The sequence below is a fragment of the Ictidomys tridecemlineatus genome, chromosome 6 (assembly GCF_052094955.1).
Source record: "Ictidomys tridecemlineatus isolate mIctTri1 chromosome 6, mIctTri1.hap1, whole genome shotgun sequence".
Taxonomy (NCBI): domain Eukaryota; kingdom Metazoa; phylum Chordata; class Mammalia; order Rodentia; family Sciuridae; genus Ictidomys; species Ictidomys tridecemlineatus.
This window is the reverse complement of record NC_135482.1, coordinates 106,643,091-106,665,290: the sequence shown is the minus strand read 5'-3', so window position 1 is coordinate 106,665,290 and position 22,200 is coordinate 106,643,091. Positions and strand designations below refer to the sequence as shown.

At 47.3% G+C, this 22,200-nt stretch overlaps 1 long non-coding RNA gene across 3 annotated transcripts in view; it reads right to left on the bottom strand.

Moving 5' to 3' along the window:
* Positions 1-3,008: 3,008 nt before the first annotated feature.
* The window catches only part of LOC144364970 (uncharacterized), a 79,024-nt gene continuing 59,832 nt past the window's right edge, over positions 3,009-22,200 (bottom strand). Inside the window, exons 2-5 of one of the 3 annotated variants that reach the window (XR_013423188.1) lie at positions 14,497-14,623; positions 8,538-8,648; positions 5,275-5,377; positions 3,009-4,515 (exon numbers count right to left, since the gene is read on the bottom strand). This is a non-coding gene — a long non-coding RNA (uncharacterized LOC144364970). The other 2 variants (XR_013423187.1, XR_013423189.1) reach the window with 2 other exon arrangements.

The window sequence follows — 22,200 nt, the reverse complement described above, 5'->3', positions numbered from 1 at the left end:
CCATCTTCTAATACATGAACCCCTGGGGACACACTTACGCCATAACTAAACCATAGCAGTGACATTTGATGAGACCAAAAGGAAATAAAAGGGCCAGTCATGCAGGTACCTGAGGAGGGAGCTGTCCAGGCAGATGGGATGGCCAGGCCCCGTGCCTGGGGGCAGAGCCATGCCGGAAGTTAGAGGAGCAGGGGGAGGTCAGAGGTCACCAGGGTGAGAAAGACTTCCCCTCAGAGAGAGGCAGGGAGCCACTGGGGGATTTTGGCAGGGGAGAAGGGACATGATCTGACTGTCTGCCCACAGGTCTGTGAGGTTCTCAAACCTGGTCCACGATGTGTTGTTCCCAGGGCTGTATTCGGGATCCGGCGCAGGGGTGTGTCCACACATGCCTCTGATGTGACCGAACACAGGGAAAACGCAGGAATGGACACAAATTGAACAGGGTGCACATGTCAGCCCCCGAGGAAGGAGCTGTGAATTCCGAAATGAGGAATGTGTTTTATGGGAACAGGTGACTTTTAATCTAGGCTCCGAAGATTGAGAGAGAGAGAGAGAGAAAGAGCAAAGAGCATTTGAGACCGAGCGAGGAAGAGCAGCACAGGGTTGGAGGCATGAAGGTGCAGAGAAAGCTAAGAAACCAAACAGGCAGATATGTTCCTTGGGGAGAGGAGGCCGGAACTCCAGACCAGGGCCAGGGTGCAGGCGACTCGCCGGCCACGTAAAGAGTTTGGGTTTCATGCTACCGACTGCGGGGAGCCACCGCAGGAGTCCATAGGTCTATTCATTTTGGAGGATGGGATTCGGCCCCTTTGGGCTGGGCTCAGTCCGTCCTGGCTTGTGGCCAACAAGGACAGCAGCGGGTGCTGAGAACGCTGCTGCTTACGGGCAGGCTGGACCTCACCTGGTGGCCACAGTGCAGCCCCGAGCATCATGCCGATTGTGTGTCTGGAAATACAGTTGTGCACAGAGGGGAAGAGTCTGTCTGTCAGTTGGTGGCACAAAGGGACTCTCCTCTGTGGAGCCCTCTGACGTGGCACAGTGAGCGATTCGGCAGTTTATGCTCAGGTGTCTTCCGATGGACACCTGTGTCCCCCTCAGGAGCAGCCGTGATCTCATTACGCTGCTCACCCAGCAATACTGCCTAGACGTCAAGTCAATCCGCCAGGAGGCTCCTGGGTTTCTTCGATTTCTCCTCCTGAGCTGGAGGAGGCTGGCGGAGAGTTGGGACATGCTCTGCTCTGTCCCGATGTGGCCTGGAGAGCCACTGCTACCTAGTCTGGAAGCCAGGGACTAGTCAGAGTGGCTTTAGGAGGCTTCCATGTCTCCCCAGGTAGGGCGAATGCAGGGGAGGCCATGGGATAGGTCTTCCTTGTACTGTCCTGGTCTTAAGTATGTGGCCTGGGTGGTACAGAAAGGCCTTTGGGAGGCCCTCTTAAATGGAGATGAGAGTCCACGTCTCATTGAGAGCTGGCAGCCATGGGCTCATTCCCAGGCTGCAGCCTAAGGCTCCCACAGTCCTGCCCTGATGGCACCTCTCAGGCTGTCCCCCACCGTCCCTGTCCACTCCAATGCAGACTGAGTTAACCCACAGAGCTGACTGGCTCTCCCACCACACGTCTCCTGCTGTGTACGGAGCAGACTTGAGCACAGCTCACCCATGACATTTTTTTAATTTTTGTTGTTTTGGAGGGTACCTGGGATTGAACTCAGGGGCACTCGACCACTGAGCCACATCCCCAGCCCTATTTTGTATTTTATTTAGAGACAGGGTCTCACTGAGTTGCTTAGCGCGTTGCCTTTGTTGAGATGGGCTTTGAGCTCGGGATCCTCCTGCCTCAGCCTTGGGAGCCACTGGGATTCCTGGCATGTGCCACCGCCCTCTATTCACCCATGAGATTTTGACCTAGGGTTACTGTCCCTGGAGAGCCTCCTTAGGCTTCATGGGCCCACAGAACAGGTGCAGAGGAGCAACGCTTTAAATAGTGCATAGCTTTCAAGGGTGGGGAACGAGGCAGGCGCAGAATGGCTCAGAGCACCCCTGTGTCAAGCTTTCTGGGGGTTTAAGTAGTAACCAGGAACTAGGGGGGTGGAAGGAGAAAAAACTCTAATAGCCATCCCCGGCTTCCTTCCAGCTGAATTCGGGGAAGGCGAAGCAGTATTCCTCAGCTGCCATGTACTGAAATGACACAGTGGGAGGGAAAGGAGCCCCAGGGACACCTTGACCGTCCGGGGACAGAAAACCACACGAGGAGCAGCGCTCTACCTGACATGCTCTCCTCGGACCAACCAAGGCCCTGGATCTTGCTCTCTCTCACATTAAAGTTAGGGACAACCGTGGCAGCACCTCGTGCCTTGCTGCCTGGGGAGGTCCCCTATGACCGTGGCTCACTGTCTCCAGGCAATCTGATTCCTCGGGAGGTGAGCTTACCTGGCCCTTCCTATTTGTTCCTTCTAGAACCTTCCATGAAGATCACGGTGAAGATTCTGAAGAAGACTTTTTATGAAGGTCATGTGAAGATTAGCTACAAGGTTTAGGGGAGGGCACGGGCTAGACTGGACATGGGGGTCTGTTACGGTTTAGATGTGGTGTCCCCCAAAAGCTCACGTGTGAGACAATGCAGGAAGGTTCAGAGGAGAAATGGTTGGGTTGTGAGCGTCTTAACCCAGTGAATTATTCCCCTGATGGGGATTAACTGAGTGGCCACTGAAGAGCTAGGGTGTGGCTGGAGGAGGTGGGCACTGAGTGATGGCTGGGGACACTTATTCCTGCATCTGGCCAGTGGGTCTCTGTGCTCCTTGATCACCATGTGAGCTGCTCCCCTCCAACACCCCCTCCCACCACCATATTCAGTCTCACCTGGAGCCCCAGGAATGGAGCCATAAGGGTTGAGGGTGACGGTGCTAGGGTGGCCGTCACTTTTAGAGCCTTTAAAAAATAATCATGACTTTGACTTAATAATCCAAATAACCTAAGAATGTCTCCAAAGAAATTAGAGAGACCACAAGGATTTAAGAGAAGGATGTTTATCCTAGTCACATTCGTCATTAAAAAAATTGTTATTTCAGAATGTCTGAGGCCATGAGAACACATTGACAATTTTTAAAATTTAAAAAATCGTGAAATATTTTATGCAAACAATTGCAACAAATGACTCTGTTCCCTCCAGCTGAATCTCATAAGTGATGGCATGCTGCCATATTTACTGGAGTGTTTAAAAAAATAAAAGTTTACAGACACAGTCGAGACATCTTTTGCAAACCTCCCTCTCTACTTCCCCAGAGATGACTGTTTTCATAAGATTGGCATCTCCCCTTCCTGTTCGGGAGCTATGCCTTTACTGCTTGCATAGGTAGGTCCATTTAAATAGGTAGTGTTTTTATAACTTACAAAGAATTCCAACCTCCTTCAGGGCTCTGTTTTCCTCCAACACACTTCCATTTTCATCTTGATATATGTAGATAACACTGTTTTGTTATGTGTGGTATTCTAATTACACAAGTATGCTTAATAAACTTTAAAAAGGAATTATAGCAGTTTGATGAGTCATCTCTAAGAGAATACACCCACCTAATGACCACCCAGGTCAAGAAATAGAACATTCTAGAACATTCGTTACTTCACTCCAGAAACTCTCCCTCATGCCACTTCTGACAACTGCTTTTGTCCCCCTCTGTCACAATTTGTAATGACATCACTTTTCCCGTGTTTGAACATTATGCGGAAGGAATCATGCAGTGCTCTGTATTTGCCAATTAGTTCATTTGTTCTGTTTTTTAGTTCTTCTCTTTCCTTTCTGATTTTATTGGATCCACTATTACATATGTATTAAACTGTCCAACTAAGAACTTGGATTTGTTGTTTCTCTTGATTCTGTCAAATTTTTTTGCCTTAAATATTTTAAAACTATGTCTTTGCATTCTTATACATTTAGAATTGTGGTAGGTCTTTGGTGAACTGATCTCTTTATGAAACATCTTTCTTTATCTTAAGTCTTGTTTTTGCCTTGCAGTCTGCTTTCTCTTCTATCTGGCTATCTACACCAATTTTCATTTGTCTAGTCTTTGGATATCTTCCATTCTGATACACACACACACACACACACACACACACACACAAATGGAGTATGACTTCTCATTCTTCTGGTTGCACATGATGTAAGATTAAACAGGTCATGTAATCACATATGCACATAGGTCATAATGTCCAATTCATTCTATCCTATCATTCATTCCTATCCCCATACCCTTTCCCCTCCCTTCACTTCCTTCTGTCTAATCCAAAGTGTTTTTATTCTTCCCTAGTCCTCTGACCTTATAGTGAATTAGCATCTGCATATCAGAGAAAACATTTGGCCTTTGGTTCTTTGGAATTTGCTTATTTTGCTTAGCATGATAGTCTCCAGCTCCATCCATTTACCAGCAAATGCCATGATTTCATTCTTCTTTAAGGCTGAGTAATATTCCACTGTGCATATATTCCACATTTTCTTTATCCATTCATCTGTTGAACAGCACCTAGGTTGGTTTCATAGCTTAGTTATTGTGAATTGAGCTACTATAAACATTGATGTGGCTGTGTCACTATAGTATGCAGATTTTAAATCCTTTGGGTATAAATCAAGGAGTGGGATAGCTGGGTCAAATGGTGGTTCCATGGGGCTGGGGTTGTGGCTCAGTGGTAGAGTACTTGCCTAGCACATGTGAGGCACTGGGTTCAAATCTCAGCATTACATAAAAATGAAATAAAGATATTATGTCCACCTACAACTAAAATTAAAATAAATATATATTTTTTAAAAATGGTGGTTCCATGAAATTTTCTGAGGAATCTCTATACTGCTTTCCATAGTGGTTGCACCAACTTGCAGTCCCACCAGCATGTAAGAGTGTGCCTTTCCCCCACATCCTCACCAACATTTACTGTTGCTTGTGTTATTGATAATTGCCATTCTGTCAGTCCTTATATTTAGAGTGCCTCTTATATGCAGTATATAGCTGGATCTTCAAAATCCACTTTCATAATCTTTGTAGATTTAATTTTATATTTAATATATTTAGTGTTTTGTCCATTTACATTTATTGTAACTATTGTGGTATTTGCTTGCATATCTACCAATTGCCATATCCCCCCCCCCACATTTGACCTGTTTGTTTTATCTACCTTTTCTTTTTTTCATACCACTTTTTTTTTTTTTTGGTATTGGAGATTAAACCACTGGGCCACATCCCCAGTCCTTTATTGTATTTTACTTAAGGTCTCACTGATTTGCTTACCACCTTGCTTTTGCTGAGGCTGGCTCTGAACTTGCTATCCTCCTGCCTCAGCCTCCTGAGCCGCTGGGATACAGGTGTGTACTACAGCGCCTGGTCGTACCACCTTTTGGAGGAAAAAAATATTTTGATTATTTTATTTTTACCCCTGTATTAATTTCATGGATATATGCTCTTTTACTGTTCTTTTAGTGATGACTTTGCACACTTGACTCCCTTATGCTCTAATACAAACTATGATGTTCACTAATCTCTGACTAATGCAAGACCTTAGAATATTTTATCTCCATTTTCTCCCTCCCAACCTTACTTCTTGTTGTCTACATGCATTTTAATTTTATATATATCTCAACCCCCACAATATGTTAATATTATGTCATTTCATAAAGTCAATTTTCATTTATATTTGCCCATGTTTTTACCTTTTCTGTTAGTCTTTCCTTCTTAAGGGTCTGTATTTCCACCTTAGACTGTTGTCCTTTTATTGAATAAATACCTTCCATGTTTCTTTTAAGGCAGGCCCAGCGGCCACAAACTCTGTTTTTGTTAGTCTGAAATGCCTGAATCTTGCTTTCATTTTTAAGGACTCGTTTTGATGTGCATGTATTTCTAGGTTGGAGAGTATGTCATTTTAGGACTTTAACAGTGAGTATTCCATTGTGTTGTGGCTTCTGTCATCTCTGTGAGAAGTCACATATAAATCTTAGTGCCATTTTTTTAAGGGGTGGGGATTGAACTCAGGGGCCCTTGACCACTGAGCCCCACCCCCAGCCCTATTTTGTATTTTACTTAGACACAGGGTCTCAATGAGTTGCTTTGCACCTAGCTGTTTCTGAAGCTGGCTTTGAACTTATGATTCTCCTGTCTCAGCCTCCCAGATTCTGGAATTACAGGCATACACCACTGCACCTGGCTTCTTAGTGCCATTTCTTTGAACATTTTTATTTTATTTTATTTTTTTGCTTTTTCTTTCAATACTTGTCCTGTCATGCACCTCATTGAGATTTTATGTATATTTCTATGTATAAGTGAACAAATATTCTTTATCCATTCTGGAAAATTCTTAGTCATCTTCTTTTCCAAAATTGCTTTTTTTTTCTTTAATTTACCATGGGACTTCCTATAAGATAAATATTCTAACTATTCCTCTGGGCCGTTATGCTGTTTGGTGTATTTTTCATTTAAAAATGATCTTGTTTGATCATTTTGCATTGGCTCTTCTGTGTTGAAATGGCTGGAAAAGGTTTGTTGAGTTACTGATGTCAGATACTGAGCTGATAATATCAGATGTTGGATTTTGGAGTTCTAGAATTTCTGTTCGGTTCTTTAAAAATAGATTCCAGTTCTCAGTTGAAATTCTTTATGCTTTCATTTGTCTCACCATCTTCCTTGTATTTCCTTAAAGATACCAATCAGACTTACATTATAGTTGGGCAGGTGGAGCGGGAGCTGATCACCTGAGTCATTCAGGTGCGGAGCTGAACCCTGGCTGCTGCCGTCTGGCAAGGCTCTGTGTGCCTCTGGTTGGGTTTTTCTTTCTTTTTTTTCTTCTTTTTTTAATACTGAGGCATAAACCTTCAGGTTTTTCCCTTCAAGTCTCTGGAAAGTTCACTGAGATCCCTTTCTCTGGCTGGTCCTAAATTTTAACATTTATCTCCTCAGAACCCTAAACTGTCCCACATCCTCTGCTTGGAACTTTAGCTTTCTCTCTTGGATAGTTGCAGAATTTGGCGAATATACAGGGGCAAAACTCATCCATATTTTTCCCTTGGTTCCTGGTGCATTCCAGGTGTTCACAGTGGTGGGATTGGCTGTTACATATTAGTACACGCACACAAATGTAATTTGGCCAGTGTGCTTCCCCTGCACATCCCCTCCTCCTTGTATCCACCCCCTCTCGTGCCCTGCCTCAGCTCTGCGGATCTCTCTCTGTTTTCTGTTTGATTAGCCTTTACCTTTTTTTTTTCTTCTTCTTCTTTATACAACCCTTGACCCTCTGACTTTGGCTTATTTTACTTAACATAATGGTCTCAAGTTCCACCCATTTTCCTGCAGATGACATAATTGCCATTTTCTTTATGACCTCTCAGGTCTCCAGTTGTCACCCCATTAGCCTCATGAAACTTGTGAAGCTCTCATGGCCCCAGGCAGTGCCCCATGGCCTGGGCAAAGCTCTGTGGGTTTTTGTTTTTTTTTTTCTGTTCACAGAATTGACAGCAACCTCAAAACAAGCAGCTGCAGGTCATTCTCTGCGCAGTTTCACCTCCCCAGAATCCCATCCTCTGTGGTCCTCATTGTCTCTCAAGCTCTCCGGCCATCCATCCACAACTTCTGCATTTTATTTGGTTTTCTAATGGCATTCCTTGGGGACATTCGACTGTGACAACTATTCTGTTCAGTTGTGAAAGCCGAACATTGTGTTTGAAAAACTGTGGAGATGATTTGGGGTTCCAGTTGATGTTATCTTCCTCCCGGGAGGATTTAGGGGATTTGGGCTGGCTCTCAGCTAATCCAGGGGGCGGGGGGGGGGGGCACCCAAATTCAGTGAGGAATTGACCCATTAAAAGCTCGGCTTCAGTTTCTCTGAGGTCCAGGGAGTTCTGGTAACTTGGGCAAAGCCCTTTGGGGTCCCGGTTGAAGCCCTGAGGTGTTCACCAGGTTCCTCTTCCTTAGTGGACCCTGGACTTCATCTCAAGGCTGCTGGCGCTCAGATTTCTCAGCCTCTTGAGGGCTATTTCTGCTTATGGAGTCGAGCTGTGGATTTGAGGGATAAAGATGTCCACCATGGAATGAATTCTGGGTTCATTTTTCCTGATTTCTTTCCTCTTTCAGATCATAGCATCACAAAATTTCACTGCCTTGATAATCTTTTGGATATCTTCAAGAAGATCTTGTTATATATTGTCCAGCTTTTTCTAGTTCTCAGTTGGAGGGATGGCTCAAAAACAACCACAAAAAAAAAAAAATCAGTACTGGAGGTGAAACTCAAAAATATATGCATTTATTGCAGTTCTGAGGATCAAAAGCGGGGCCTTCTATTGCTGATGGTGCATACTTTACTGCTGAGCCCGGGCCCCATCCTTCTACAAAATGTCTTTTTTAAATGAAAAAAAGGAAGCGGGTTTTGAAGCAGTACACGTTGTATGGCACTGACTCAATTAAAAGTAAAAACAGGTAACTGTATGTGTTAGTCAGCTTTTTATTGCTGTGACCAAAAACCCTGACAAAGAACAACTTAGAGGAGGAAAAGTTTATTTTGGGCTTACGGTTTTAGAGGTGACGTCCATGGTCGGCTGGCTTTACTGTTCTGGGCCTGAAATGGGGTTGAACATCATGGTGGAAGGGCCTGGCTGAGGGAAGCGGCTCAGGTATGGGAACTGGGATGGGGAGGGAGTGTGGGAGGAGTGTGGGGGAGAGACAGAGAGAGAGAGAGAGAGAGGCGCATCAGGGACAAGACATAATCCCCAAGGGCACCCTCAGTGTCCTACTTTCCCCAGCCATGCCCCACCTCCCCACAGTTACCACCCAGTAGTCCATTCAGATTAGTAAACGTCGGATTTTTCCACTGATGAGGTCACAGCTCTCACGACCCTATCTTTTCACCGTGGTACCTTGCTGCATTGCCTGACACAGGAGTTTTGGGGGACATTCAGGATCCGAGTCATAGCAATGTGTTGATGTAAATGCACAGAAAGACCAGAAAAATATGCCAAGTTGTTCATGGTGGTTCTCTGTGAACGGTTGGATTGAGATTTTCTTATCATCTCCAGGCTTTCTGTATTTTTCAAAGTAAATATAATTTTTTTTTCACATTAAAAAAAAGTTTTTTAGAAAAAGACATCTGTCAGGAAATAGAAGAAGAGAGAAAACTGGAAAAAAAAAAGATGATACCCCAGCAACTAAAACAACAACAATATATATATATATATATATATATATATATATATATATATATATATATATATATATATATATATATATGTCTTCTGGAGCCTTAAGAGAGGGTAGCGGAGAGAAGTGGCCCCACAGAGAGACTGTAAAATATCATCTGAGGGCTGGAAGGACTGGTTCAAATCCCTCACTGTCACTCTACAAATGAAGAGGCAGAGGCTCATAAAACAACATGGATTGTCTTCTAGTCAGTGGCTGCTCCGGGGCAGGAGCCAGGTCTCTCAATTCCCAGGCTTGCACTCTTTCCAGAAACAAACAAACAACAACAACAACAAAAAAACTATCAATGTGGGCTGTCACAGGAGGTTCTCCTGCAGAGCTGGGAGTACAACTTAGGGCCAGGGCTAAAAGTGAAGCATCAGCCTGGCTGGGTCACCAGTGTTTGGTGGGAGGCCCTGCCACCTCCCCCTTGCCCTATTTCCATTTTGTTGGGGAGAGGTTGGTTCCCTCAGGGGTGGCGTTGCCTACAGGTCACCTTGCTAGCCTGGCATTCCAAGCCCTCCCCAGCCTGCCCAGGTCTCCGCATTGGGACAGACATCTGGCCGCTTCCGCACCTCCTCTCAACTCCCACAGCCCTATTCTGGTCATTTGGTGCTGAGTCATGAATCTATTGTCCCCAAATAAGTTTATGTCTTTGCTCCCTTGATCCTTTTCCAAAGCATCCTTCCTGTTCCTCTTGCTCCAGAATTCTATACACCCCTCAAGGTGCAACTGCTTCAAGCTAATGGAGTCTGTGGCTGTCACTGCTGTCATTTAGAAAGGATTCTCCCAGAGTTGCATCTACTTTGGAGAAAACGCCTGGTCCCCTCCCAGAGACTCTAAGGTTCTGGAAGGCAGGAATCCATTCTTCCACATTGCACCATGCTCCCCGGCACGGTAGACGATGTCTTGCACGAGATGCACTTGACAAATGGGCTGAGTGGATGCTTGTGGAGAGACTGGGGGGCAGTTTGAAGGAGCCGTGCTTGGGAGAGGTGGAGGCCCATCCAGAAAGAACGGGCAAGAGAGGGGCGTGCAGCTCAGAGCTGGTTAAAGGAGACTGTCTGGGGTTCTCTGTGGCTATTTTTTTCCCCTTCCTCTTTTGATCCTAGTGTCAGTTTCAGAGAGACTGACAAGGACCCTGAGTCAGGAGGGAAAGGAGGAAAAGGAGTCGTGCCATTTGAGGTAGAGAGAATGTGGGGACAAAGCTGCATGAAGGGAAGCCCAGGTCTGGGGAGATGGAATCTGCCTCTGTAGACCTGAGCACATTTTCTCAGGCATGGGGGGGACTGGTCTCAGGAAAAAAAAAAAAAGACTGGAACATGAGTTTGGGCAGAGAACAAACAGTCTGTGAGATTTTTAGTGGCAAATAATAATAAGCCAGTGTGCTTGGGGTTTTGAGAGGGTACCTCTAGTTCTTTGCCAGAAGGAACCTTATCCAGGGAACTGTTGTATTGATCTGAAGCCAGAGTTTTCAGGTCTTTGATGGCTTCCATTAGGTCTTTGAGCAGAGGCGTGTAATTGAATGGAGAAGCCTAAAGGTTTATAATCCAAGGACGTTTGAATGAGAGACCTGGAGTTCAGACATTTGGGTGGGACGGGGATCTCTTTACAGCACTGAGGTTTATTTGGAGAGAAGGGTCTGAAGCCTACCATGCTAGAACTAACTGTGTTAACAGTCAAATGTCAGACAGCGGCATGGGAATCGGGGGAGAGACAGATTCTGGTCTTTTCTGTGGCTGGGGGTTTGGGCAGATTATCAGAGGCCAGGCTCGGAGGAGTTAACTTTCAGAAAAGCTGGTCACTCACCAGAAGCTAATTCAAGGGACTGAAGAGCTCCAGCTCTCCTGTTATTTACAAAAGAACAAGGACCCTGTGGGTTTTGCAAGTGGTTTTTAAAGGACCTACAAAGGGTTTCATTTTTGTGATATAAATGTTTGGGGTGGGTGAGGGAAGAGAAGCCAGGGCAAGATGAACTTTATGTATCATTGAAGCAGCGTCGTACAGTTTAAAGGGGGCTGGTAATTTGAACCCAGCTGAAAATATGACCAAACTCCAGAGCCACAGTTCCTGAGATTTCAGCATCGTGTTTGTTTCATTTTGTGGCTCAGATCGTACTTGAGTGAGGCTTATGGGATTCCGCTGCCCATTGTCCAAGGGGCTTCGAACAGCACCCAGAAAGAGGAGAGAGAGAGATGGGAACAAGACAAAAATCCCATCCATGTGGCCTTACTTGATGCCACCACCTCCTGGTTTCAAAATGCAGTTTGCCTGCTTGCCAGCCTGTGGACTTGGGACCAGTCACTTAACCTCGTTGTACTTGGATTTGCCCTTCTGTCAAATGAAAAATCATCTTTTCTGCTTCATAGGGCTGTTGTGAGCATTAAGCAAGTAAATTCATGTGAAAATACTTAGAATAGCTTCTGGTGCATGGCAAGTGCTCAATAAACATTTTCTATCACTCTTATTAGCTTTCAGGGTGGTGGCACCTGCTGTTCTGAAAGAATTTCCCATCTCAGCCCCAGCCCAGTGCAGAGGAGCCGGCGGCTAGGGCTGGGCTCTGCCCTGCCTTGCTCAGCTGCAAACACTTTGAAAGTCTCTCCAGCCCTTGCCTTGGCCGCCTTCAAGGCTCACCTTAAACCTCGTGTTTAATATCTTGGAAGGGACGGAGACAATTTTTGCTTTGAAAGAAAGAGGAGGTATGGACTGAGTGTGGCTAAGGCAAATGGTTCTGAGAGAACAGCTCTGACCTCAGTCTTCCCTTGATGGGTTTCTGGTCCAAAAGAACTGGGACTCCAGGCTGGTCCAGCCCCACCCCTGAGGAGGCTAGGTCTCTAGCCAGGGACTGGAATGGCTCCAAACAGATTCAGAAGTTGGTACCCTGCGGCCATCTTCCCCCAATCCTGAGGCTCTATGCCTACAGTGTGTGGGCGGCCGGGATCATTCTGCTTGCTGCCTTGGACTGTAGCCTTTCACTGGGTCCTAACTTCTCCTCCCCTGCCCTGCCGGGGTCTCCCCAGGCTCCTGCCATGCTTTGCTGGTGTTGTCTTTCAGGATGTGCCTGGAGCAGACCCAGCAAGGCCACACCTCTGGGGTGGGCTGGGCTGGTTTCTTGAAGAGGACAGGGAGGAGGGTGATCCAGGGAAACAGGTGAGGCAGGAATGGTGAAGTGGCATGGAAGATGGAGGATTTAAATGTTAAGGGGTGGGTAGAAAATGTACCAAGATATTTCGAGGGCTAAATTTGTTCTGGAAGTTAAATGCATAGAATGCGATGAATCAGAAGAACAAGAGCCACTTAAGATTTTTAAAGCCGTTGGGTTGCCCAGGCGATATACAGACGTTTCGTGGCGGGTTTGTTATTAGCAGTCAACATTTACACAGCACTTCACTTCCCCCCCAACATTCATCCACAAAGCCCTGGAATGTGGGTGACGGCCAGGAGACCAGGGACCAGGGAGGATTTGGTCAAGGTCACAAAAACAAGTTTGCTTTTTGCGGGGGCTGACAGGAGATCCCAGGTCCCCTTGTCACCTGCAAAGAACTTTTGATTAATTAGCCCTTAAACACCCACGGAGGAATGCTGAGGCTGACTGGCCACAGCCTTTAGGTAGAGGAACAGAGAGGGAATGACCCTCACTGACCCAGAAAAAGGTTGTCCTGAACCTTTCAGCTTTTGCCATAGTTTGGATCTAGAATGTCCTCCAAAGTCTCATGTGATCAAGGCTTCCATCCTGGCCTGCCTGAAGTGCTACTGAGAGGTGTGTGTGGGGGGCACATTTAGGGGTGGGGCCTAGTGGGAGGAAGTTAGGTCATTGGGGGCGTGCCCTTGAAGGGGATTGTGGGGCCTGGTCTTTTCTCATCTTTCCTTCTTCTCTGCCACGAGGTGAGTGGCTCTGCTCTACCATCTGCGCCCCACCATGGTATGCCACCACAGCCCCCAGAGCCAAGGGATTGCCTGGTCATGGACAGAACCTCCAAAATGGTGAGACAAAATCTAGCTTTTCTTTTTACAAATCAGTTCTCTTAGGTACTTTGTTATAGTAACAGAAGGCTGACAGATAGAGCTTATAGAGGTCCTTCCTGAGTCCCCAGCCCCCAAGACTCTTGCTTTCTCTGACCTGCCCACCTACCAGCATCCCCTTCTCCTGGAGAATGTCACCACTGCTCAAAAATCTTTGCTGGCTCCCACCCACCCTGTGTCAGATCAATCATCAGGACCTTGAATTCCATCAGCTTACTATTTGACTCTCTCCACTGTTCCTGGTCCCCACTGTGGCCACCTGTCTACCATGACTGCCTGCTCATCGGCCTCTTCGTGCCTCCTCCTCATTCCAGCCTGTCCATTCTTCCCCTTAATAAAACTGGACTGGGTCACTCCTGCTGAAAACCCTTCCAAGGCTCCCCATGGCCTCTGGTTGAACAAAGCCCAAATACTTTGTCCCAGGCTCTTGCCTGGCTCTCTGGACTCATCTGTTGTTCTGCCTCATGCACCACTCACCAGACAGAATGAAGTTCAGTCCCCTGACTTGGTGACACGGTAGGAACTTTGGTGATGGGACCCAGAGGGGCTAAAAGAATTTTACAGGAATGGGGAGAGAGAGGGAGAGGAAAGAGAGGGAGGAAGGGAGAGAGAGGCTCAGAGCCCCTCCGTACAGAACTGTCCGCCTGCCCGCAAGGGCCCTTTCCTATGGGATATTCTCAGCCTGAGGCGCACCGGTTCTGCAAACCCACAGCTCTCTCTCTCCAGACAGTCCTGACGTGGTGGAAGAGGCGTGGCATTTCTTACCAGCTGTGTGATGCTGGGTGGGTCACTTACTGTTATGAGGCTGTGAGCACTTTGTTTCCTCTTCTATGAGAAGGGAATAATAGCTGACCTACTGTGTGGGTGGCCTTCTGTTTGTGGGGATCCCCACTGTGTGTGCCTCCATGGTGGGGGAGCACTGTCTCCTGTTGGGAAGTTGAAGGCAGGTGCTGTGAGGGTCCCTGGCCAGGAGGGTGAGCCGCCTGGGCCAGGGCCTTGGCATCTGAAGGGTAGAGCAGAGAGACGGGCACGTGGAGAATCGTCTCCGTAGACGCAATGGAGGCAACGGTGACAGTGACAGTGGTGGAGGTTACTCTGTCATCCAGATCAGACTCTCCCGGTAGCATGGACTTAGTTCCTTTCTTCCATTTTTTCTGGTCCATTCTGGAAGTTGCTGGATTTCTTCCCAGTAGACTGTCTTTATGTTCTCAAGTCAATTGGCCAGAGTCAATTTCTGTGGGCAGAACCAAGGGTCTCAGCCCAAATACTCACCTACTTCCTAGGGCGGTGGGTTTAGAGCACGCCACGTAGATGGGACTTCAGAGAAGTCCAGCTCAGTGGGGGCTGAGTGGGGGCGGGAAGGGAAGCCCTGGGTCCAGACCCTGCGTGCCATGCACACCTGTTTAAAATAAAGAGGAAACGATCATGGGCAAAGTGACCAAGTCAAACAGTCAGGTTGAGTCTCAGGAATCCCGTGGTGAAGCTGAGATATTGTAAATATGCTTTGTCAGGGACAAGGGAAATGTAAGACGCCCTCCTTATCTTACCAATACAGAGCCCTCCCACTCCGCCTCCTCCTTGTCTTAAATTTAGCTTAAAAACATGACTGTTTCAACGAAACTGGGGTAAGGCACATGTCCATTTCCAGACTGCTGGCATCCAGGACCAGGTTTTTATTTCCTGCTCTCCGCTTTCTGGGCCCAGTGTCTGCAGCCTCTTGTGTCATCTTTGGTGGTCTGGAGGGACAGGGAGTCACCCCTCTGGCTGCCGTCCAGGCATCCTCCAGGGGTGGAAACCTTCAAAGCTGAAGGGTGGGTTTCCCCCTGAGGCAGCAGCTCCACGGGGACCGGCTCTGCAGCCCTGTCCCCCTGCTGGGATGTCCACGGCTCACCTCTGCTGGGTTAGATCCTCAGTGCTCAGGACACAGGCGCCAGGGCCAGCGTGAGGCCAGGCACCGGCCAGTTTTTCACATGAACGGGTCTGGGCTGGAGGTGATGGATGTGTTTTTCTCTCCCATTGCCCGGGCACTCTTTCTTGCACTTCTGGAAATAATTCAGGCCCAAGAGCCTGAAATGTGCCCCCGAGGATAGAAAGGACGTGCCATGGAACCCTCCCTGACACCCGTTCCCCCTTCACTGCCCTGTCTGGGAAGAAGGCACTCTGCAGACACAGTGTTGAATTCCAGTTTTTGATGGTTAAAGATTTTGAAAGAACAAGTTGTCAGGGCTGACTGATGTGGAAGCAGAGCCATTAACCCCCCGAAGAACTAAGTGCCCAAACCAGTGGACCACGCTGAGACTGTTGCTGCTGAGGGTCCATGAGGTGTCCGCATCTACAAGGAACAATGTCTCTGTGTCCAGACTCTAGCGGTGATGTGTGTTCAGAGACACATGCTCCCTTCCCGTGTGGGATTTCAGAGGACAGCCTGTGGGGAGGTGTTCCTCTTTGTAGGGGGCAGTGGATGGAGTGGGGATGTGAGGAGGGAGAGGCCCGAGCTGGGGCACGGAGAGTGGTGCATGCCCACCCAGCGTTAGGCCTCGGTTTCCTCATCTGTAAAATGAGGAATAAAGACCCCGTGGCTCCCAAGTTTCTTTTTAACTCTGGCTTTTCGATGGTGGGTCTCAGTTTCCCACAAGCCTCTGTGAAGCCAGGCTGTCAGGCTGGGGCTCTGGGGTTTGGGCCATAGCTGCTCTTTCATCAGCCATTTCAACAGGCGTTTTCAAAGCTGCAGTCCTCACCAGGCCACTGGACAAATGTCCTGCTGCCTCGGGGGATCTGCCCTGCTGGAACCCTGAGAGAGTCTGAGTCATAAACAAGGGAAGCTGGTGGAGCTGCCCCCTGGTCATGCTATCTGGAAGTTAACTGGCCACCTGCTGTTATCCCAGCCCACTCTGATTAGGGCACCTGGGCACAGTTAGCCCCGTCTACGAATCCCAGATGTCGAACCATCGAAGTTCAAGGCAGCACAGGAAGGCAATTTTTTTGGGAGAAAAAAAAAAAAAGTCAAACAGACAAGAACAACAACAACAAAAAAAACCCAGACCAGAACAGAAACAAATACCTTAGAAACCATTAAAAAATATTTCATTTCAACCAAGTCAGTTTATTTGATCACACGCAGAATACCATTGAATTTAAAGTATGAACATTCATACATTTTCTTCCAAGTAGAGAAATAAACAATACAACACCTCTTGTTGGTGCCAGACTGGTTGTGGCTGTGAAGCAGAAGGAAGCCACGCCCACATTTGCCCTGATAGTGAGTAGTTCAACTTTAAAATCCGTCCCCTCAAACTGCACTTGGAGAGCGTCATCCTTATGTCACCGCTGTGCACGTTGAGAAGGTGCTAAGGAGAAGGCATTATTTTTGCCACCCATCCAGCACCTCTTCCAGTGAACCAGAACCACAGGCTGCAGAGAGCCATGCACCTGTTGAGGCTTGTTCTCCCAATCACCCACCTTTACCAATATTTCTAGCCCACCGTTTGCTGTCCCAGACTAGGGGTAATGAACCGGGGCGTCTCCCTTCGCTTCTGCCAGTGCCCCCCCACCTCCTTTCACCTTGGTCAGAGAGTCCTTCCTAGCAGGGAGCAGAAATCTGACTCCCCATAATGCTCTAGAGTCCACAGAAGACAAATCCCTGAAATGACACCTCTGGGTGTTCAGCCGTCCCTGACATCACCCTCTCCCTACCTTCTCTCATCTGCAAACCAACTGGAGCTAGAGCTCACAGCAGCCCAGGCATCTGGGTCCATGCTCAGCATCCCCACTGGCAGGACCTCCGCAGCCTCCAACCTGCAGGGTTACCTGGGTGGTCTTTCAGGCTAATCTCCTGGAAGAAGCACAGATTTTGGAATACGACGGGGGCCTGAGGCTAATTTTTCTGTGCCATAATTGTGGACCTCGAAAACCAAGATATTGATTCCAGAGTATTTTTACCAAGGTTAAATGAGAGAACATTTTTTTAAAAAATGCCTACTAAGGAGCCATAAGTGCTACCCAATAAATAGTAGGTCCCTTTCCCTTACCTTGTTCTCTCCTCCCCCTTTAAATTTGTCAAGTGACATAAAGTCACTTAATGGCCCTGTTTGACATCATCGAAATCTTTCCAGTTTGGTGCCAAGAATTCACTAACCGTAATACAGTATTCTCTAGGCAAAGTTTGCCCCCATGGTAGAACATTCATTCATTCATTCATTCATTCATCCATCCACCCATTTATCCCACCACCATTTCCAGATCCATCACCAAGGACCCAGCACTACACAAGTGGCTAGAAACACAGAAGGAAAAACATGGAGTGTGCATCCTAGCGGGGAGACGGTGCACTTCAGCAGTGTTGGTGAGCAGCGGGCCCAGGGGTCCTCGTGGGGCCCTGGGAAGAGATCCTCTCCAGAGGTAGGGGTGATGCGGGGAAGGCGCCCTGGGGCTAGAGAGGCCTGAAGGCTTCCCAGACAGGGGGTGTCCAGATCCTACAGGGCCCTGGGTGCCATGCTAAGGACTTTATGATCTGGAGTCACCGGATAGCCTGAAACAGAAGAGCTGGCACAGATTTTTGTTCTAGAAAACTCTACTTGCCCACATTTTAGCGGGTGGCTTGGGGAAAAGAGAAACCAGGCAGTGACAGCAGATAGGTCACCTCAGTGGTCGGAGTTGAAAACCATGAGGTCCTGGTCAAAAGCAGTGACAGTGGGCCTGGAGGGAGGGGGCCAACCTCAGAGATGGAAGGAAGGTGGAACTTCTAGTCCCTGGTGGCCCTTTTGATGTGGGGCTGGAGGCAGAATCAAGACTCGGCCAGACCTCCAGAAGGCAGAGGCTCTGGGTCTGATGACAGGTGATGTCACCATGAGGTCACCGTGAGGGAGAGCTTGGGACATCAAGCACAAGAAGTCAGAGGGGGAAGGGCGGAGCTGGGGACTTGGGAAACACTCATGTTTAAGGGGTGACCAGTGGGAGGGCCCTGGAGAGGGTCCAGACCCCCTAGGGAATGGCGTCCCGGAAACCAAGGAGAGATTGAGTTTCGAGAAGGAGAAGTACAAGGTCAAGTTGAGGGAGGAGGACCTGGGCCTGGACTGTTTCCCCGGAGAGCCTGGGTGGGGCTCAGTGGGCAGATGGAGGTGAGCCAGTGGGGCGGGGGGTGCAGTCTGCGCCTCTCAAGAGAAAGCTAGCACTCGGGGGAGCGGGCCGAGGCTGGGCCCATTCCAGGACTGTGGAGGAGCCAGGAGAAGCCGCTGCCGAGTGAGCACAAGGTTGCTGGCTGGCAGCCCCCAGGAGCCGCAGAATGCTCCCAGCTGAACGCGAGGCCATGAGAGGGGCAGGGATTTCTACAGAGGCAGCGGAGTCTGGCACAGGCCACAGAGTTTTAAGAAGACCGACGCTGCTCTGGGGATGAGTGCCAGTCGGCAGAGTCCTGAGAGATGGTGGTGGCATCCCCAGGATGTTAGAGGAGGCCCAGGTTGAGGGGGACTTTGGGCAGGGGACATGATGGTGGTGGCAGGGGTAGGGTTGGCAACCCAGGAGGGCTGCTCAGAACAAGTCTCACTATCAGAGGGGGCTCCTGGCCTCCCCCCCCCCCCGCCCCTGTTTCCCTGTCTGTCTTGGAGAAGGCATAAGTTGGCCCAGCACTTCAGCCTGCTGAGAAGTTTTGGGACAGTGGCTCTGGTACCCAGTGTCATGGCTGACTACAGAGGAAGGGACACCCTTGAGGAACCTACCCATTTGCCTGTGTAGAGTGGAGTCCTTTGAAACCAAGATTCAGAGAAATCTGACAGGCAGAGACAAATAGGGTTGAAAAGCAAAGGGAGTTACCTGCGAGGCCCGCAATCCCTAGGCCGTCGTGGACCCTAGAGATTCCTGGAAGGGAAAACTGGCAGCCTTAGGCAGGCAGCACGGCTCAGGAGGTACGAAACTGCTTAGGAGACTGACATGGCTTGAGAAAGCAACAGAGAAGAAGAGAAAGAGTCCTCAGGGTCTTCCCGTCTTGGCACCTACCTGGCCTTCCCTTCTTGGCTCTCGTCTGTACAGCTGGGTGATAGGATCCAGGTTCAGGACATGACCTGTCCTCTTTTTATTTTACTTTTTTGAAGCAATGCAGCCACTTGGGACTTGACACATAAAACAAGATGGTGGAAGTGTGCAGATGGATTAAAAACAGAGCAGACACCTTGAATCAGCAGGTGGAAGGAACCATCTCACTCCCAGAAGAAATGGCTAACCAGCAGAGATGCTGGCAGACCCTGGATCCCCAAACCAACTTGAGGGTGTAGGAAAAGCCAGAGGGAGGCCGGTGGGTCCAAGGAGCTTAGGGGGAGACTGGGAAATTGGTTTCTCAGCTGGAAGAAAAAGTGGGAAATGGCAGGTAGAAAGGAGGTGGACCAGATGCCACTGATGGGCGTGGGTTGAGGGAAGGAGGGGCTTTGCCATGAGGCTTGTCCTCTCCGCGCTGTTGCCCTGGGTGATCTGCACAAGGTGGGAAAACTGCAGACTCCCTGACTGTTCCCTCCCCAACCCTGCAGCCCCAGGACCCTAGAGGGTGGGCAGTGGGGCTGGGTAATCACAGGCACCAGAAGGAGCAACTCTTCCCGTGCCCAACAGGGAGATTCTCCCAGCCGGGCTGCAGAGGGCAAAGCCAGCCAGGTGGTCCTGCTGGATGGGGGCTCTTTTGGCCCTCCTCCTTCAAGTTCATTGTCAAAGGCACAGCTGGGGCCCCTGACCTCACTCCTTTCCCAAATGTCTATCACTTGCCAAAGCAGAATAATCATTAGAGGAAAAACTGTGAGGAGCTGAGCAAACTAAGTTAGGCGGGGCAGCAGGATGCATCAAGTGAGCAAGAACCTTATAAATATCCTCACAGACATAGGAGGAAATAGGATAGGATGTTGGGAGCCTGAGGCAGAAAAGAGCCGTTATCAATACCCAACTGCAATGTGCAATGCCTGCGCTTAAAATGCATAACACTTGACAAAGCGCTCAGCACACAGGTTGAGTAGCAGAATGATTGCACCCAAAGATCAAATCAACAAACTTGAAGGTGGAGTCTGGGAAGTCTCAAAACAGGATCCAGGAGGACAGACGAGGAAAGCCTAGGAGACAGGGGGACTGGAAGATGAGTAAATGTCAAGATCCATACCAGATGTCTCAGGAGAAAAAGAGGCGTCCTTTTCAGAAAAGAGTGGAGGAAAGGATATATATTTGCATATATTTATAGATACAAATACATGTATACTGAGATTTTTTTTCTAAGAACCAAAGATAAATAGAGACTTAAAATTGACAGGGGTCATAGAGTGCTGGACAATACAGGTAAAAATATAAAACACTAGTAGACAAATCTGTGGTGCAATTTAAGTGTACAGTACTTCCAGAGAGAAAAGTCAAACAACCCCCCCAAAACAAAACCACACACACACACACACACACACACACACACACACACACACAATCAGAATACAAAACAAGAATCAAATTGACATCCATCTTCTCAACAGGAACGCTGATTTCAAGAAAACCAAATAGCATTTTCAAAGTGTTAAAAGGAACCTAGAAGACAGAGGTCTAACTATATGACCGTAGAGGATGCTCCCATGGTTATGGGGATGAAGAGAGATACTATTCTCTGACCTCAATGCCAAGAAATTAGCAGTTACTAATAATTAGCAATTACTAATAATGGCGCTTACAAAAATTCCCACCTCTCTGGTGATATCACTATTGAAAGAGGAATACTTAACAGGAAAATACCAAATAGTGATGAACAAAACTCAAAAGTACCATAAAGTGACATTTAGGAGATGTAGCTAACTGGTACTTAGAAGTGTAGAGCTTCCAATACTACATTTATCATCCAGTAAAAAAAAGTTTGAAAACAAACAAGCTCAACCTCCAACTCGGGGTATTTAGAAAAGACCGACGGAATTACAAGATGGAAATAAGACAGAATAAAAAGATGAGGATGTATGTTGATGCAGCAGAGGAGAAATAACCAAACTGAAAACTTGTTCTCTGAGAAACAAATCTTCTGGCAAAAAATGACCATGAATAGATAATATTTCCAAGCATAAGGAAGAGGAAGTGAATGCTTATATAATTGATTAGAATTACCATCTAATTATCAATTTTCTAGAAAACAAGAATTTTAAAAACCTACACACAATTTGAGTTGGGTGTATTACAACCCAAGAAACAGAAAATTTAAACAGAACCATAACCATTGAAGGAACTGAAAACTAAAGTCAAAACATAGGCTCAGACTGGTTAAAAAAAAAAAAAAGAGCCTGTAAAACTCAAACTTTAAAGAGAGCAAATTGTTTTAGAAAATTAAGATTATAGTCTATTTGGATTTCGCAATGAAATATTAACTCACTGGATCCAAGAGTATTTAGAAAGGTCTAGTGGCCAGAAGATTTAATCCAGAAATAAGATCGTGAAAAATCAATGATCACTCAAAAACATAAAAATACACCAAAATAAAATAAATAGTCACACCCTGGGAATAGAGCTTCTTTGAGAAAGCGTATGCATGAAGAATTTACCATGAACAATGATATTAACAGGGAAACAATTACTTCACAGTCTGGAATAATACAAGATGCCTGCAAAATATTGTTACTCTTCAGTGTATTACTGGAGGTCCTGACCGATATGATAATTCATGAAAAAGGAATTAGAAGAACAAAGAGAGAGAGGGAGGGGACAGAAACTCATCTGCAGACATGAAAAACTCAACGGAACCAACAGGCAAACCATTAGAACTAACAATAAATGTTAGCAAAGTTATTGGATACAAAGTAACTTACAAAAATCAGTAGTATTCTTTATAACCAATTAGCATATGAACAGGAGAAAAGAGACTATTTTCAGAAGCAACATGATGAAGTACCTAGGAAAATGTCTTGCAAAGAAACTTCCAGACGTTTAAAAAAAAATAACTCTCTTAAAGGTTATTATAAGACTTAGATAAGTGTTTAATACTGGATG